Source organism: Pithys albifrons, chromosome 10 (assembly GCF_047495875.1).
Source record: "Pithys albifrons albifrons isolate INPA30051 chromosome 10, PitAlb_v1, whole genome shotgun sequence".
Classification (NCBI taxonomy): Eukaryota; Metazoa; Chordata; class Aves; order Passeriformes; family Thamnophilidae; genus Pithys; species Pithys albifrons.
The window spans coordinates 24,246,878-24,259,286 of record NC_092467.1 but is presented as its reverse complement, the minus strand read 5'-3'; the positions used below and the strand labels follow the sequence as shown (position 1 = coordinate 24,259,286).

General features: G+C 37.9%; 1 protein-coding gene across 2 annotated transcripts in view; it reads right to left on the bottom strand.

Annotated features, from left to right (window-relative positions):
• Positions 1-12,409, bottom strand: part of MAST2 (microtubule associated serine/threonine kinase 2) — a 186,784-nt gene that overhangs the window by 86,147 nt on the left and 88,228 nt on the right. The gene's annotated exons all lie outside the window — the stretch shown is intronic.

Sequence of the window (12,409 nt, the reverse complement as noted above, 5' to 3'; positions counted from 1 at the left end):
ATTTTCAAAACCTTAACTGGGTGCTGTTTGCAACCCTGAATAACAGAGGGGTTTTTTTAAGGCTGTGTCTGCACAGAGAGCACCACTGACTGCCTAGTTTGTGTTTTATTCTGACATGGTGGCCCTTCTGTTTCCTAGCTCCATGAGGCACATCAGGGGCATTTTCCTGATTTTTTAATTATTATTCCACCTTTAAACAAATCCCATATTTTATCATTAGTAACCCAGGGTGATTTTTAATTAAAAAAAAAAGCCTCCAATGCCTCCTAAGACCAGTTTAAGAACAGAAATCCATTCTCCCCCTGCAATCAGCCACACCATATCCACATCAGTCACAGTAAACACAAACTCCTACGTAGCACCTGGTGCTCACAATACAACTCAACTGGCTGAACTCTGACAACAAAATGCAAGCAGGACTTCTGTGATGCACATCAGAGAGTTCCCGCACACTCCCTTGTACAACAGCCACAATGTGCCTGCAGAAGCCCCTCACCATGTTTTTGCTTTTTCACAACAAAATCTCGCTGGAGCTGCCTTTTTTAATTATTATTTCAATATGCAATCTATTTCCTTTCTATTGTGGCTTTTTTAAGCACTTCTGCCAGTAGGAAAGCTAATGATGTTCTCATATTTCAGCCTTCTTGAGTGGCTTTTTATCACAGGCATGAGAAAGATGACAATCAACAGCTGGCGCAGCCTTCCACGCACAATACAGCCCTTAAAACATACACAAAAAACTGTCTGGGAGAAAGAAATCCCAGAAGGCTCGCTTTAGCTTTCCACATAATCACACAGAAGAATTAGATGGTCTTCATAATTTTCCATTAAATAATGGCATATTTTTAATAGATACGTTTATCAAGAATGACAGTATCTGATTGAGCAAAGCATGCCCTTCCATCTGGGCTTCCAAACAGGGAAATGGGATTTCTGGAATCTCTGCTCAACACAACCATCACTTCTAGTGCTTTTAAACATTTTTATAAAAGTAATCTAAATCAAATATTGGGTTTGCTTTCACAAAGATAATTTAGAGTACAACTGAACCAAACTCTGCCACTGTCTACTACTGATGAGAAAGAATAAACACATTCATTTTTGTGTGCACATAATAACATATGCCAATCAAGTAGAAACTGAAGACCAGCATTTTAGAATTATATTCAGGATATTATGTGATGTTCCAATTCCAATAAACCCTGGTTTTGAAAAGGTATGAAAATTTTACTCTGTCAGGTAAAACATGAGTTGAAACTCCCAAGCATTAATGCTGGAAAAAAAAGTGATCAGTTAACTAACAAAATAAACCCATCACAACAAAAAGAAATTCTTGACTGTTTGTAGTTAACAAATAAGATCACAATTAGCTGAAACCCCTGAATCTATATTAATCATGTTTCTTTCAAAAGCAATTGAAAACTCATTAGCTGAAGGCGGATCAGAGTATCACTGTGCTCGGCAGCACTTTCACATCTCTTGCAGGAAGGACATAAAAAGGAGAAGCCATTTTAGGAGAACACTCTCCATGGGCATCAGTGACTGACAGCAACACTAACCCAGTTAAACCCTGTCTGTCCTCCGCCGTTCCTGAAGAACACAGGGCACCCCAAGCAGGGAAGGGAATGGGGTGTTTGCCATCCCTAGAAACCCTTCTGTCCATCCATCTTGCCACTTCACATGATTCTGCAGAGCTTTTACCCAAGAAGTTCAAAAAGCACTTTGAGAATTACATAACACTGGTTCAAAAAAATATCAGAAATTTCTTTAATATTTTATATTCCTGCTTTTCAAAATGCCTGTTCCACATGCTGATAATAAACTCTAATCTTGCAAATCAGCACCTGCAAAGCGCTCATTCTGGGACCAACCCCAAACTTTAACTCCAGAGAAGTTGGGAGTATCCCAAAAAATGTGAGGACACCACACTTGGAGGTGCAGTGGTTTTGCCATAAAAATGGAAGAACACAATGAAACTGTCAAAAAGCTTTTAAAGTAAACCATGTCTTACAATGTGACAGTGTCAACATTTGCAGAATTCTTTTTAGTTGTAACAAATGTACGAAGCATAAGGATTTTCTCACATTTACAACGACAAATTAAATCTTTTGAAGGAACTATATTACTGGTTGTGCACAAAAAGCAAAACACTGCAAAATTTGAGCTAGAACCTACTCAGTAATACAAAAATATATACTTCTGTACATGAGAAGGCATGTCAACAGCACCTCACATAAATGGGTTCTGAGATTTCTCTTTAACTCATAATAAAGTTAATATGTCTTTGTGAATTCCATATCCTGAGTTATTCCAAGCCTGAAGAAACCTCTTCCCTTATCAAATTCTTCCACTTGCCTTTCAGGATATTTAGTCTCTATCAATCTTCCTAATGCACCTTCTCCATTTCATGCCCAACTTGTCCTCCAAAAAGACCACCTGCAGAACCTTTCAGCAGCTCCTGTGATGATGGAGTATTCCTCTGTCAGCCAAATGTACAGTTTCCAGGGCCCTCCTAATGACACCACATCCACTGGACAGTTATAAATAGTCAATGTCAACGATTTCCCCCATTTCTCATCTTTATCATTAGCCAAGTAGGACATTAATTAAGCCTGACATTAAATGAGAATGCAATTAGGCAAACATGAAACCCATTGCTTTCTGGACTTTTTTCACAGCAGCCACATTCATCATTAAATAAATTCCCTAGGTATAAGACCATCTTCTTTTAAATAAAATCTGTCATTTTAAAAGTAAGCCGAACTCCTTGAAAAGTTTGAAGCAGTACCAAGCAGACCAATGAGGTAATTTTGAAAAAGTGTAAAAGAATATCCCAAAGGTCAAAACTCTTGAGACTGACTACATTTTAAGTTGACTATATATCAAAAAAAGTTTCCACAAAATACTGACTATATTTTGAAATACTTCTAACAGTATGAACCCCAAGAAGTAATTTAGTAGTTCTCAAATAAAGATGAATTTCATGAGTTACCTTATGGTAAAGGAAAGCTTATAATGGAAACCAGTTAAAATACTAATTGAGAAAAAAACTACCTAATTATTCAATTACTCAAATGGTTACATTGTATTAAGTTTCACATAAAAATGTGATACTGTGAGACTTAACTTTTTTTTAAAATAGTCATTAGCCTCAAATCCATGGATTACTCCCTAGAAATATCCAGAAATCAAAAACATTTTGTTAGTAAAGCTAAATTGTTTGGAGAAGTCACAAAAAAGAAGATACATTACCAACAAGCATAGAACATTATTCTATGATAAGTAAGCAAAAGTGAGCACAGGTGAAGAGATACCTGCTCTGTATCACTTACAATACTGTGAAAAGGGGTAAAAACTCCAGCAGGAAACTTTGGTCTTTCAATACAAAGAAAGGAAAAAGTTCTTCCTTCATGATTCTACAAAAAAAAAGGAAGGTTCCTTTAAAAAAAAATTACATGGGAGATGTGTGTTGAGCTATTTGGGGCATCATTATTATTTGAACAGTGACCTACGCAGATGAAGAACAGACTGAGCCACCTGCAATGGCAGGACATGTAAGTCACAGTCTGACATAAAACATTAGCTTGAATGTATCTTTAAGGTTCACTTTTCTATTATTATTTGCTAGGTTATACAACCACAGATTTCTTCCCTTTTGGGCAGAAATCACTAAACCACTTCCCCAGAACTCCAGAGCCATACTCTTTTACTACAGTGGCTCACGCAGATTTCAATTGCCCTGCATGAAAGGCAAAGAAATACTCATATAAGATTAATCTAAGAGCTGGTGGCCAAGGTTTTGGGGCATGAAGCACAACCAAACTTCCTTTTGCTGTGAATTTCCGATGTAGCAAACATTGTAGTTACTGCACCAGTTTACAAGTCAAAGGATTAGAAACATTTACTGAAGTGGCTGTCAGGCTCTGCACACTCACACACCTGCACAAGGGCTGCCAGCGCCTCATGTAACTTTAATCAGGCACAGTTACTGAACTAACAGGGGTTGCCATCCTAGAGGACTGCCTGAAATGGTATCTGATGCACCACAGTATCACTGCACAGCTAAGCATAAGCAACTACTCTGATTTCAGTGTAAAACAACTCTCACAAAATTGTACTCACTCATATATAGAGGATGCCAACTACAGATCTATCATCACAATTAGTATTTTCTACGTGAAAACACTACTAAACAGTGATAAGAAATGAGCAGTACTAAAACATAAAGTTGTGTCTCAAATCCTATGCACATTTAATAAGATTCTTTCTTTGTATTTCTTTTTACAAAAATATCACTTATCAGTCTGCTAATATTCCATGCAACAATATTCTTTGCAAATAACTCTACTAAGATTTTTGCAATTCCAATATAACATAAGTTTAACATTATTTCAAGCTCACAAAACTGACCGTTGGGCTCAGATGCCATGGAAAGGTCAATTATCCTCTTTAAATAAGTTCCTAGAACTTGTACTCTTGCCCTAGCCCTTCCTTCTTCCTGTGTAATTCAAATGTCACTTGTCCAATTTAATCAAGTGTAAGCTCCATATGTGATTAAAACGCCATGAAAATGAGAAACGTTATTTGAAAAATAACAATACTGAACATGAGATCTGAAAATGTCACTTCGTGTTTATACAGAAATCCTCTAATTTTTTATCCAAAATGTTGTTGAAGACACTTGGTAGCACTTGCGAGAAACAGCATCAGAGTGTTGCCATAACCTCAACATCCTCATCCAAAGGTCTTTGTCCTCTTCATCAGCAAAAATTATCCAAAGGAAAACACAGATTGAATCCCCTCTTGCCAATATAACATTTCCTCATCTTTTCCATGTATCATTTATCCTAATGCACTTAAAACTTCCTTTCTAACCTGAAATACAGTGTTATTGAATTCACTGTTCAACTGCATTTGCAAACAGGAAGATAATTTAATCTCTTCTACTGCCACTCCAGCCTCCAGCAGCCTCTCCATGAACAAGCTCAGCACTTCAGCAGCTTCAGCTCCTTTCAGAATTCTTCCACCTCTGGCTCCCAGCACTAAGTAACGCAAACAAGCTAATACTAATTCTCCTGTAACATGAGTTTTCTATACATCCAAAGAGCTGTAACACACAGTCCTTTGCAGTCCATAACCATTCCAACAAGACTATGGCAGGAAAGCAGATTTGAAAAAGCAAGTTTATTGCCCTCATTTTAGAGGGAAACTACAGTGCAGAGCCTGAAGCACAAATTAAGGGTAAAAGCAGCAGCAAAGGCAATAAAGACTTTGGGTATTTGCAGGGAGTGGGACTGAGGAAGAACTAGCAGTGGATGGTTAAAACTAAACCAAGACAACAGACAAGCAATTAAGGTAAAATGAACAAAGCAAACAACAAAGTGAGGGATCTGAGATGTATTTCAAGGTATGAATTAGAGGGCTTTGAGTCAGTCAGATCACAACTACCAGCCTGCAAAAGCAAAAAGGGGCTCTCCTCATCTATGCAAGACCTCAAACCCTCAACACCCATCTCAGGCAGCAGCCTGTGCAGACACTGTGCCAAGAACCACCACGGTGCCCCCGGGCTCAGGCACACGTGGTAAGCAGCTCACAGAGAGTGCTGTCACCTGTTTCACAGCATATTACCCAGAAGACCAAATCAAGCCTGAACTCTCAAACAAGCTCTGGCATCTGATTTGTTTCTCAGTATAATTCAAGTTGTTTGCTCCAACCCAAATCTCCGGTGCAGGACATTCCACTCCACAGCTTGTTTCCCCGTTCCCTGGTTAACACACTTGGGCTCAGCTGAAATGTTAAGGATATTGTAAAGCCCTTGCATTTACCACAGCTTTTCTAAGACAAAAAGCTTATTTTGTAGGATGTTGGCTAAGAAGAGTTATTCTGGGAGCAAGGGGAATGCTAATGTAACGAACAGACGAAGAGGATGAATTTTACATTTTCAAGCATAAATTCTTAATGAAGTTAGAGCATGGGATAAGAATAGACTTTACAAAATAAGCCATGGTACAAAAGAGACATGAGAAATCAAAACCATGCTTGGGAAACGTCATGAGTGCTGGCAGACACACATACAAAAAAAAAAGATAAAAAGTTTATCCAGTTTTAAAGGCACAATTACATCCAAATTTGGCCAGGAACTTTTAACAGAAATTGGCCCTTATTTTAGCTATTCCTTTGGAATACTACAAATATTCACAGTGAAAGCTTAGCTTTTAATCTTAAAGTCTGGGAAAGCCTTGATAACATAACATCAACCATCAGGCAAACAAACTACTCCAGGTTGTGAGCCTCAGAAAAATACATAATGTACAAACAGATTGAACATGAGAACAAGCCCAAGTTATTTTTAAATAACTACAGATTGATGCATTTCTATCAACTGTTTTACAGTAATTCTGAGAAACCCAACCCACAAAGGTGATCCATTACAAAAGTAAGGTTTCCTAAAATACACTTGGTATTTAGAAGGTCTTCTAACAAAGACATTTGTTTTATATATGACTTCTAACATGTATTTCTACTTATACATAAGTGGAGACATAAATGTTAGAGATCCACAAGACAGAAGCAGATTTAATAAATTAAGATAAATTGACCCAAACTGAATTCTCAGCTTTGAAATAAAGTACAGAATGGGCAGATATGAAGCTCTGAATGATTTCTGCAGTCTCCAGAGAAACATTCATGTTGAAATACTAAAAAACAAAATTTAACAGTTTGTAATGTTTAATCTTACTACACTCTACTGTAACACTAAAATTGGCACAAATAAGTCTAAATAATATAGCTAGAGACAAAAATATGTAACAAAATTGCTTGTTTCCAGAATAAATCACTTCCACAGCCCACCTCACCAATGACCTTTTAAACCATCTCAGATAATAAGATAAAGCTGATAAATGGGAATATTCGTCTTATACTTTCTTTCCTTACAAGTTTTGATTAGTAGATGTAGCATTATACAGATCTTACAGATTGGGGGGGGATCAAAATTTAGGTAAAAATTTATGATTTTTTAAAATATTTTTAATAAAATAAAATTTAGACTTTTGCACTACCTATCAAAATGTATTAAGTATGAAAAGCAAATAATATATCCACTTGTCTTCTAAACAAACACAAGCTGGGAGCACAGATCACGCATGCAAACGAACAACACCTGCGTGTCCAGAGAACACACTTTCTGCAGAGAAAACAGAACTCAAAAAAATTAAATAATTTTCACGTTAGTGACCACTTACAACAAGAAAACGTAAAACACGGACTGTGGCGTTCTGTGGCGGAGTCTGCAGCTGCCCTTGTTTTTAATAAGAAGGGGGAAGTAGCAGGAGCGCCGGGTCCCAGGTTTGTGCTCCATCCTGCCATGAGCGAGGCTGCGCTCACCGAGCATGGGGCACAGGCTGGAACACGTCCCCATGAGCTGCTCCTCTATGCCAAAGACAAATGCAGCTGGAACCAACTCCATTTTGCTCAAATTAATTGCAAGTTCTCTGCAAGGGCAGGGCAGACACTCGTGACCAAAAGGGAACACTTCTGGTCAATATCTGTGTGTTGATTCAGTTGGAAAATTGGACGTTTAATGATTTTGGAATCTTTCAGTTTCTCAGAAGCAGAATGGACAGGCACTTGGATTAAAATGAAGTGTAGAAGAAAGCTGATAGGCATTTTTACCAGACTTCTTTCAGTGGAAAATTCTGCCCTAAAAGTTTGCTGAGAATTATAGCTTGACCTGTTCTGCTATTTTAAATTTCTCATCTCTTCACAAACAAAACTGAGAATCACAGGAACAAAAATAGAAATATAATAGATTTTAAAAATTAGTGTTCACCTTCTCAGGCAAGCTATAACCCAAACAAATGTTACCATTTCTACTTGTGCTGCAGGTCTTAGATTAGAATCAAAAGAATCACTTTCAAAACTTTTTTTTTTACTATTAATATGAATAAATGCCCATCTCAGCCCAGAGATGTGACAATGTGACTCTCAGTGCACAGCAAGTCTTTGCCAGATGGCTGGATCAATAACATTCCTGCTCTAAAGACCTAAAGGTCTAAAGAAAGGAAAGGACAGGGAGAACGGGAAGGGAACAAAAGCACACAGAGCTCTTTCACCACAGCAAAGATTACTGTTTGACGATTTTATTTTAGAACATTAATAATTCATAATGACAGTGTAATGTAAACTAGGTTAGAAGATTATGCTCTCAAGTACCACACAAGGGATTGAATGACAGAATAATAACCACTGGCCAAAGCAGCAAAATTTCGGGAAATAAACAAGGAGAGACCTTGGAGAACTAGAAGCACATTTGAGATGAAAGAACAAAATCAGGAATAGAGAGATACTAAAAAAAAGAGAAGCACAGACAAAGCCTGAAGAAAAGAAAGCACGAATGGGTCCATTACAGAAGATGAAGCTCTGCTGCAGGCCCTCTGGCATGGTTGTTATGAATATTCAAACAAGAGCTTAAATTTGAGATAAAAGTTCACCATAGCTCAGGATGGCAAGACACAGTTGAAATGGGTTACCACTTCAAAAATTGGTGAAAAGTTGCCCTGAAATCTTCTTTCTTTCTTTACATTCTAAATTTTCCTTAAGCTTTGAGGTTAATATTGATCCACTACATGGTTTATGTAACTAAATTAGAATTGCAACTCATGTTTTCAAACAGTAATTTTGTGTGACACAACCTGCTTCTGCCCAGCTCAAGCCCATGGAGGTGACACCAGGTAGTACAATAGTAGTACAACCAATAGTAGCACAATCAATAGTAGCACATCTCTACCCTTAGTGCTTCAGGACTGGACATTAACGGGCCTGTTTACACACTCACCAATTTTCCAAGTCATAACTAAAAATAGCACCTGGTTGCCTCATAGGCCAATTAAAAACAAATTTCGGAAAATGCATGGCACTGTCTATCAACAATAATAAACACATGACTGCCTGGTTAAGAATATATTTCTTTCTCAGAATTATTCCCTTGCCAGAAATCTTTCAGCACTTGGGTTGTCTCTGTATCTGTATTCAAGATCAAAAGGCCTTTGAGGGAGAGACTACATGGAAGAAAAAAATTTATATAGAACTGAGCACACTACTGTTATTTGAGGATAAGGACTGAAAAAGGCAGACTTCAATATTTACTACAGTCTTTTAAGAACCTCCTGAGCTTTTCATTCTTCACTAGAAGTTGATAACTTGCCCCAATCATCTGAAACTCTGAATAGTGCAGGGTTAGTAAATGAGTCAACTCATACACAGCAGAACCAACAGATCACAGCCTTCAAACACAAGTATATAGAAAAAACAGCTATGAACCACACGGTTTATAGGTGAAATGGCTGACAAACAGTAAAGCCCTTCAACTTCTGAAATCACAAGTACACACTCCCCCCGTGGGAGCCTCCAATTTCTTAGGTCAAACCACCAGGTTATGATTTACAAGTGGTCCTGTGGAGAGCAGCCAAATGGTGAGCCTGGACTGAGACAAGAATTCACACCTCGGGCTCCAAACCCCAGGATTTAACTCTTCTGCTACCACAGGCCCAAGCAGTGGATTTTTGCAGTTAGGTGATGCCTTCACATAAAAAAATCATACCATTCAGGCCACTGTGCCTCAATATTCCCAACCATGTAAAAGTAAACAAACAGTTTCTGATCAGCCTAAAACAGACAAGAAGGTATCTGAGCCTGTTATGTTTTAGGTATCACCAGTATGTCATTCCCCTGCAGTCTCCTAGATGGGAAAAATTATTCCCCAGACTAATAACCAGTACAAAAGAAAAGGAATAAGGTGAAAAAATTCCATTAAAAAAGAAATGAATTCTGGGAAACTCATTCATTCAACGTGAGATGTAGATTAGAGTTCAGTTGCCAAAAGCTCTCCTACTCAAAATTCATCATTTCACAGTACACATAATGATATACCCACAAAGTTGTTCTGTTACTCATTATTCCTGAATTGCTGATCTACATTGTTTCCAAAAGTGACATTACATTGCCTTGCAGTCAACTCTGACCAATTATTTAGCACCTTCAAGAAAGGAGAACCTGTACCAAGTCAAGCACTAAAACAGGAGGATAACACTTCCTGTAAACCCAAAACAATTTCCAAATGTCATTCAAGCTGAATGTAGGCGTCTTCATTAATCTCCTGGCGTTTGCTAAATAGGAATTTCTAACTAAAAAAAAACCTCTTAAAACCTGTATCATATCAAGTGACTTTAAATGAAATTTAAGTGGAGACAGGAAATCCTTACCAGCTTTTGACAAGCCTTGAGGTAATTCAAAATAAAAATAAAGAACCTCATCAAGTCTGAATTCTGAAATGTTTTTGATCTTCCCTAAAAATATGGAACTTCTCCTGTTTACAGGTGTTGCCGCACTGCTGTAAAATACATGCAGTCTTCAAAACCCAAAACACAAGTGATCTGGGGATGAGTGTACCAAGGATACACCCTTATGCTGTGGAAGGGATTTCTGCACCTGCCTTGAAGCAGGAGTGGAGTTACAAGGTTCTTATGGAGTCACACCAGCAATCCCAACACACAAGGTAAAGAGCCACAGTGTAACAGGAGTCTCATTCCAATAAGGTGGATGTCTCCATCCCCTCCACCCTCTGGTGAAGGTTTGCTGACCAGCACCTGTAACACCTGGGAAGTCCATCTGATTTACTGTAATGGGGCAGGCTCAATGAGGACACTGCTCACTGCACCTCCCTCACACACCCAAACAAGCCATAGCACTAAATATAGGTCTCCCTTCACCCATTGCAACAGCTTGTACAAGAAAGGTTTTAAATAAAGGCAGACAACCCTCCCAGTACATTTGCTGAATGCTTATGTATAACTATTCTTGTTGCTTACCACAGTTATTGATTAAAGGCTTGTTTCCTAGAATGGGCTTTTTATGTAAATGAATTAATATATTTTTAAATTATATCACAGATGTCCATAAAATCCTAATTATATAAAACTCATAACATCGTAATTACATACTGATCAAGTAATTATGTACTGTGCTCAGACACAGAGTATTTTGGAGCAACACTACGTTTTCCCATTTTGTTCCACTTAAATAAGACAGCAAGGGTCTGATCACCATCACACCCAGAAACGATGACCACATTTTGTGCAGGCTAGGAAAATATTCCATTAAAGTATTCTGCAAAGCTAAAAAAAAAAAATAATAGCTATTATCAAGAGATGTTATTAAAGCTAGAACCTCCTAGGAAAAACATTCCTATAAAAATAATCTCTACCACACATCTCTATAGGAACATGTTCCACAACTGGCACGAATTCATGAAATCAAAATAGTATGAGAAAATACCCTTTGAATAATCCAGCTGAAGCCAACTCTTCTCTTGATTTGTTAGGATAAAGCAAATTTCCACTAAGACTTCACCTCACCTACAGCACCCACAGAAGACAGAAATATGGCACCTGATCACTTTCATCTTTCTCATCACAAACAAATTAAACTGTTTCAAGAATTACTGAAACTGGGTTATATCTTGCTGAGAGTATTACAGAGCGTGTAACATTTTCTGAAATGGGGGGGAAATGCATCCTCCTTTAATCTCACGGTTCATCACTTCCAAGTTAGAACAATTAATTCACGACATATTTTAAGCAACCTGAGATCAAAAGATGCTGTAAATTCATATTTTGATTAAATTAAAGGACAAATATGAATGGATAAAGATTTGCCAACTCATAAAGAGGACCAGCTGTGAAACATGGCCTCATTTTCTTCTTCAGTGATTTGACTTCCCTGGTACCCCCAGAAGAGTGCAAGCCAGATCCCAAACACAAGACTCAGTACTTGTTTAATTCTGGATATTATTGTCTTTTCCTCCTAAAGATACATGACCTTAATTGCAACCCGCAATTCCATCAGCTATTGCAATCTTATTCCACCTGTTATCAATTTGTTTTTATTGTAATCAGGCCATTTCACATTTCCTTTTACTCTTTTGAAAGGTTTACATTATTTTCATTTGTTCAAAGGTTACATATAAAATATTTTCAATCTTAATTAGGTTAATTCTTTCAGAAGCCATGAACTTCCATGCCACCTGTCTTGACATCAGATGCACCAACAGTAGTTCATCTGTCCACGTAAAAGTACCAATGACACAGTGAAACACAGAGAAGAAGGGAAACCCTGTGCAAATTCTTGTGAGTGCAATATACGAGAGGTAAAGAGTGAGAAAGATTTAACTTGAGGGCCAAACTTTTTCTTGTTACATTTTCCAGCAGTTCCTTGCACAGCCACGGACAGGGAGGGCTGCCTGGCTCACTGAGGGTGCTAAGCTGAGTAGATCAATGACCGTACTAAGTTGCCAAGACGAACCTTTGCTCTAAGCAAGCAGGAATGGGTATCACTGGCACCGTAACCAAGT